Source organism: Phaseolus vulgaris, chromosome 1 (genome assembly GCF_000499845.2).
Source record: "Phaseolus vulgaris cultivar G19833 chromosome 1, P. vulgaris v2.0, whole genome shotgun sequence".
Classification (NCBI taxonomy): domain Eukaryota; kingdom Viridiplantae; phylum Streptophyta; class Magnoliopsida; order Fabales; family Fabaceae; genus Phaseolus; species Phaseolus vulgaris.
Genome location: NC_023759.2, coordinates 26091972 through 26097971, shown reverse-complemented (window position 1 = coordinate 26097971; position 6000 = coordinate 26091972).

Genomic DNA, 6000 nt, shown 5'->3' with positions numbered 1-6000 from the left:
TCAACACGATCCTGGATATCAAAATTGAGTCTGTTGAGAAATCAAGCAATGGTTAAGCGAGGTTCTTCCCGAATACCTGCTCGTAATAAAAGCAACTCCATCCGTTGGCGGTACTGATTAACAAATAACTCTTTCTGAGTTAACCGATGGAGCTGATTAATGAGGTCACGGTCATAAAAAGAAGGAATATACCGTTTTCACAAAGCAGAATGGAGTTCATTCCAATACTTGATAGAAGGATGATAATGTATGAGGAGATCACGAGAATAAGCAGTCCATCAATGCATAACACCCTCTTAAAAGCTAAGAGTAGCTAAGATTACCCGATGTTCATGGTCCACCTGATGGCACTCGAAGATTTGCTCAACTTTCATCTCCAAGTTGAGATAATCATTTGTGTTAGTTGTGCCATAAAAAGAAGGCAAGGAAATCTTGGGCTCTCGAAACATAAAGTGGTGGTAGTGTGTAGTAGGTTTGGGGGTGGTTGATAAAAATCATGATTGTGGTGACTATTACATGCCTCAAGACTAGACGGAGGGTTGGGGTGATGAACACTGGCCCGGTGAAGAGATGAATCCCTGGGGTGACTACGAGAGTGGTGCAACTTATAGTCTCGGGCAATAACAAGCTGATGAAGCACAATTTTAATTTCCTGTAATTCAACATCATGATTCTGAAGAGTAACCGTGATACCAATAGAAGAAAGAGACTATAAATGGTCATGCACACTAGAAGGATGCGATGGATCACTCGTAATGAAAGAAAAACAAAATCCAAAAGAAGAGTTAGAAAACAAAAATAAAATAGCGTAATAGAAAAAGGGTGAGCAATCAACAAACAAGTGAACGCCCAAGAAAGTAAAAATAGGACCAAAACCTACGTAGGTAAAGCTTACCACAGGAAGAAGGCACAAAAATGTCCAAAAAACTAAAAGGTAAACCAAAACGCAAGAAAACAAATATATGTATGCAAATGCTCTTAGAACCCAAAGAAAGGGTGAGGCTAAATGCGGTAAGGCAACACCTAATGTATCACGGAGACGTACAAAGGCAAGAAAATAAAACAAGAGTGAAAGAAGACAAATAGCAAAGAATGCATGAGCATGCTATATGACATCTAACAGTAATAATTGAAAAGAATGCTTTGAATGACCGTATCACACGACCATACGCAGGCAAGACAGTAGGGCAAAAATGCAAACTAGAAAATTCTTAAAACTATAGAGAAAAAGAAAAGACACAAAAGTTTATGATACAAAAAAGTCACACGGATATGAAATACAAAAAGAGGTGTTTGGGATTTAAGGCTTGTGATATGAAGGAAACTGAATTTTCTCTTGTTACCTCGTCGTCTCCACTTGAGATTAAGTCCAGAGAGCCATGTAAACCCCTAGAAGATGGCAACACTTCACTTTTTAAGGCACCTTCAAACACCACCAAAAACCAACACAATAGAGGATAACAAAGAATAAAACAAGAAAAGCTCAATGTCAACAAAACTAGCTAAACCAAAGAAAAATAAAGGTGACAAAACATAGTAGAAAGCCAACAAAGACAATAAAAAAATAAAAATTAAAGCAACCAATAAAAGGAAGCACAAGCAAAAGAACCTGAGAAGAGCTCTAGAAAAGATTTCAAAAACCAAAATCTAGAGTAATTGGCAGGATTTGTTCAAGAATTTATACAAAACGATTTGCAACACCTATAATTCTGAAATATTGTATGTTAAAAAGTACACTCAAAGACGAAGAAAATGGCACAAATTTGATGCCAAAAGGCACAGTAATACGGAGAAATAAAAGGTACAAAATGCGCACAATGTCAGCAACAATGACTGAAACTGGAAAATTAGGTGTAACACTAATCATCAAACGTGTAAGAATTATGGTAATTTGTAAACAGCGAATTTTAAGCTGAAATTTTTATGGTATATGTTGAACTCAATGATGTACAAAATGCCACAAATTTGAGGGAAAAAGGAGATGTAGAAACTGAGAAACAAATCAACCAAACTTGTAAAACACAAACAGTTTGATAGCAGAGGAAGAATTGGTTTCAGAACTGGCAAATTGGTTTGTACAATTTATGGTAGTTTTTCTATAGCTAATTGGAAGTTGAAAATTTAACCAGTTCAAGCTAACACATGAAACAACATATGGTAAAATTTTCAGACCAAAACACCAAGGGAATTAGGTGCAGAAAATTTGACATGAGAGCAAAATTGGCACTGACACAGGTTTTCACATAGAAAAACGTTATAGATTTTGAAATATATAACTTCTTTTGTAGTTGAAACTAGGACGTGCCTTTTATAATGAGGTTTGGTAACATGTAAATAGTGTTACACAAAAAAAATTAGAAACTTTGGATACGAACTTTGGTCAAAATAAATTTCACAAATCAGATAGCATGTATGAAATTTTGGAAAAAAACTGGCAGAAAACTCCTAAAGGAAGCAAAGGTTGACAAAACCACAACGAAACAATAAAAATGATGCACGAAACTCACCAAAGAACCAAGAGAAAGTGAGGATACTCATACTAGGTTACACAAAGAAAATCACACCAAAACTTTAATCAAACAGGTTGTGTTCATGTATAGAAAAATGCACAGAGTGATCATACAACAACAACACAGAATGAATGGTGACAAGATTAAGCGGAAATGTAACGTGACAAAAGATATGCAATGATTGGAAACCCTAAATAACACCTAAAAGAAGACAAATACAGGATTAAACACACAAAACAACAAGAAACACAAGCATAATCAAGAAAAAACAACAAGAACACCCCTGGTTTGGACAGGTTGAGGTGCGAACAGTTGTGAAAGATTTGACACAAAATAAAACCGAAAAAAACTCAAGATAAACCAAGAGAATCACATACAAGACATATTAAATGGTAAAAGTGGAAAGAAAATAGCAAAAGAACGGATTAAACACAAGACAACAGTAAGAACTTACAGCAGCAGTGAAAAGCAGAGAGGTTTGGCAGTGGAAAGTGTTTGATGAATGTTCCAAAGCAAATTAACCATTTAAATTATATAGAAATGATATTAAACGGTGAAATATCCAAGAAAACACATAATTCACCAATTAAAATAAAGAAAACAGCAAAAACTAGTAAAAATAGTAAAGAATATAGAGGTTGTGCAGCGAAACGGAATGAAAAACTGAATGTGTGAACGAAAATAACTAGTGAAAACTGAATTTAATCGGTGGAAAACAAGAAATAAACTGTGGAAACAAGATTTAATCGGTGGAAACATAAGAATTATGGAAAAACAACCAAGAACAAGTATGAACCGTGAAGAATAACACTAGACAGAAAAATAAATTAAGAGAAATTACTTAGCTTGGCCAAAGGATCTTAGATGCTCTGATCCACCTGATGTGAATCATGGTTCATACTTGTGGAAGTGAGGGATGAAAGGCAGTAGAAGACATGGTTGAAGTGTGAAGGAAACCGAATAGATGAACATGTGTTGGCAATGGTGTATGCGTGAAAAGGAAGTTGGTGAGGCCAACTTTCCAAGAGTTTACTAGGCCTTCTAGGCTTGCAAACAATAAGAGATTTGAGAGAGAATGATTTCTAAATTCAGAAAGCTTCATTCACAATTATATCAAATCTAAGTACAAAGTGTTTAGGCCAGGTATTTATAGGAAAGGAGGTAGCTTGCTCCTCAAGCTACTCTAACCCTAGGTAAACTAGCTTAACCATGGTAAGGTTGGTGGCTTAAGGAGTGGCTAGTATCCTTTTAAGATGCTCTAGAGATCCTTGCTTGTGTGACAAGTGAGGATCTTCTAGAGTGTCTTTTAATATCTCTTACAACATGCCTTTTCAAAAGTCTATCTACAAATACATCTTCTATTACAATTGTATTCTACTTTATTTATACAAATAGTATTTCAGACCCTTATTTAGTATGTATGGTGGCTTTGGATGTTACTCCGTCAATTATACATTACATCTTGTTTGAAAAAAGAAATGTTCAAGATTCATCAAAATGGTGATCATGCTATAGGTTTTTTATTGTATATCTATCACATTTCATGTGATATTTTTTTCTTTTGTAAATTGTATTGATAACTTTGCATGAGTTTTTGGTGTGTGATATACCTTTGGAAACCCTAAACCCTAAACTTTGCATATGTTATCATTACCTTTGTAAATCTTCTTGAATGATGTTCAATGAGTAGTTTGTATTTCTTGTTCTGTTTATATAGGAGTTTTTGTAATTGGATAATTCAAAATTATTAGTGAGAAATTATTAGTGAGAAATCTAGTTAAGGTTGTCTAGATTAAGTGGATGTAGATTAAGAAAGAATGGAACTAGTATAAAATTTATGTCTTTGTATTTTTTCTTTCTCTTATCATCTTGAATTCTTTGTTATTCATTGAGAATTTCACTTAATTCCTCTTATAAGCAACAATCTATGAAAATGTTTCTTTAAAATTTTCAAAAGTCATTTTTCAACCAATTCACCACCCATTGGTTGTGTTTTTAGTCATTATTGTTTTACAACACCTGCTTATTTAGTCCATTTATTGTGGAACACATTTGACAACTTACAACACCAAATGAGGCAATTAATCACCCCTAAAATTACATTTATTTTTTCAAACACACATGTTCTTTATTACTTATGCCTACTAAATATTTTTTTTCCAGTTTTTATGGATTCTTTATAGCAAAAATAATGTTAGACAGTTAATAAATGTTCATGTTTCTCATTAAAGTAGAACAATTGTTCCTTTGACATATTTTTTCACCCTAAAGTTTCATCAAGTGATGCCACAATTTGACCTTCAGCAATCCATTTCTATTGATTCGTTGAATTTAGATCCGTTCCACAAAAGATAACATGTGCGGGTGAACAAATAGGTATTGTTCAAAATTGATTATTACTTTATTAAACTTCTTTTTATTTAGAAATTAAACATTTTCATTTTACAATATTTTTATTTTTAGTTTTACAAATTAAATTAAATACAAATACTAATTTGAAATTAAAATCAATATATTAATTTTAAACTTTTCCCAAAAAAAACATTTAAATTAAAAAGAAAACAGATATTCAGTAAAATAAATTAGAAAAAAAGTATAAAATGATTGCAAAATTTGCTAAAATACTAAAAAAAGCGGACTTGATAAATCAATTTAAAAAAAAAAAGTTTAAAAAACTTTACATTAAAATCACACATGATTTAGAAAACAAAATAAACAGAAAAAACAAAATCATACCAATTTTAAAAAATAAATAAATAAACTTGTCCTTCTAAACTTCCCTAAAAATATTTTTTTTAAAAGTAAAAGCGTGTATTAGAGTAGGAGAAGATTGATTATAGGTAAAATGAGACTTAAAGTTGTGCTTTCAATTATGATTTATCTTTTTAGTAAAAAAAATAAAATTAATTATACATTTTCCTAAATTAACCCTAAAAAGACGATAACAAGTATGCTATACATTTTTTATACTTATGAAAAGAATAAACCGAACAACCAAAACTATGGTCTAATATAATATGTGCCCATAGCGTAAGTTAGCACAAGAGTATTAACACGTGATGAACAGAGATTTGGAAGAGATAACGGAGAAGTAGATCTTGCTCTCTCTTTCACTCACATTGTAGAACCCGTAGCAGTTTAAACATAGAAAAGTACATACGATAAATTTAGACATTTTTTTTTTATCAATAAAGAATTAATTAAATTAATGGGACACTTCAGGGGTGTTTCAACCCTTATACAAGAATCACCACTCCTTCCCTCATGCTTACAATCCAGAATTAATAATTAGCATGGTAAAAAGGAGATTGCATTTAACTCAGTGGTCAGTCAACGTCCAGGGACTGGTCGGTACACAAAACAAAGTTTTTGTTTCCCTATTCCTAGTTAGGCATGAGCAAGCCTCACAAAGATAGTAACAAAACTACACCTTTAAGTCAGGCTCAAAATCTGTTCTTCTAAAATATGATATACCAGCAAACCATCAAAC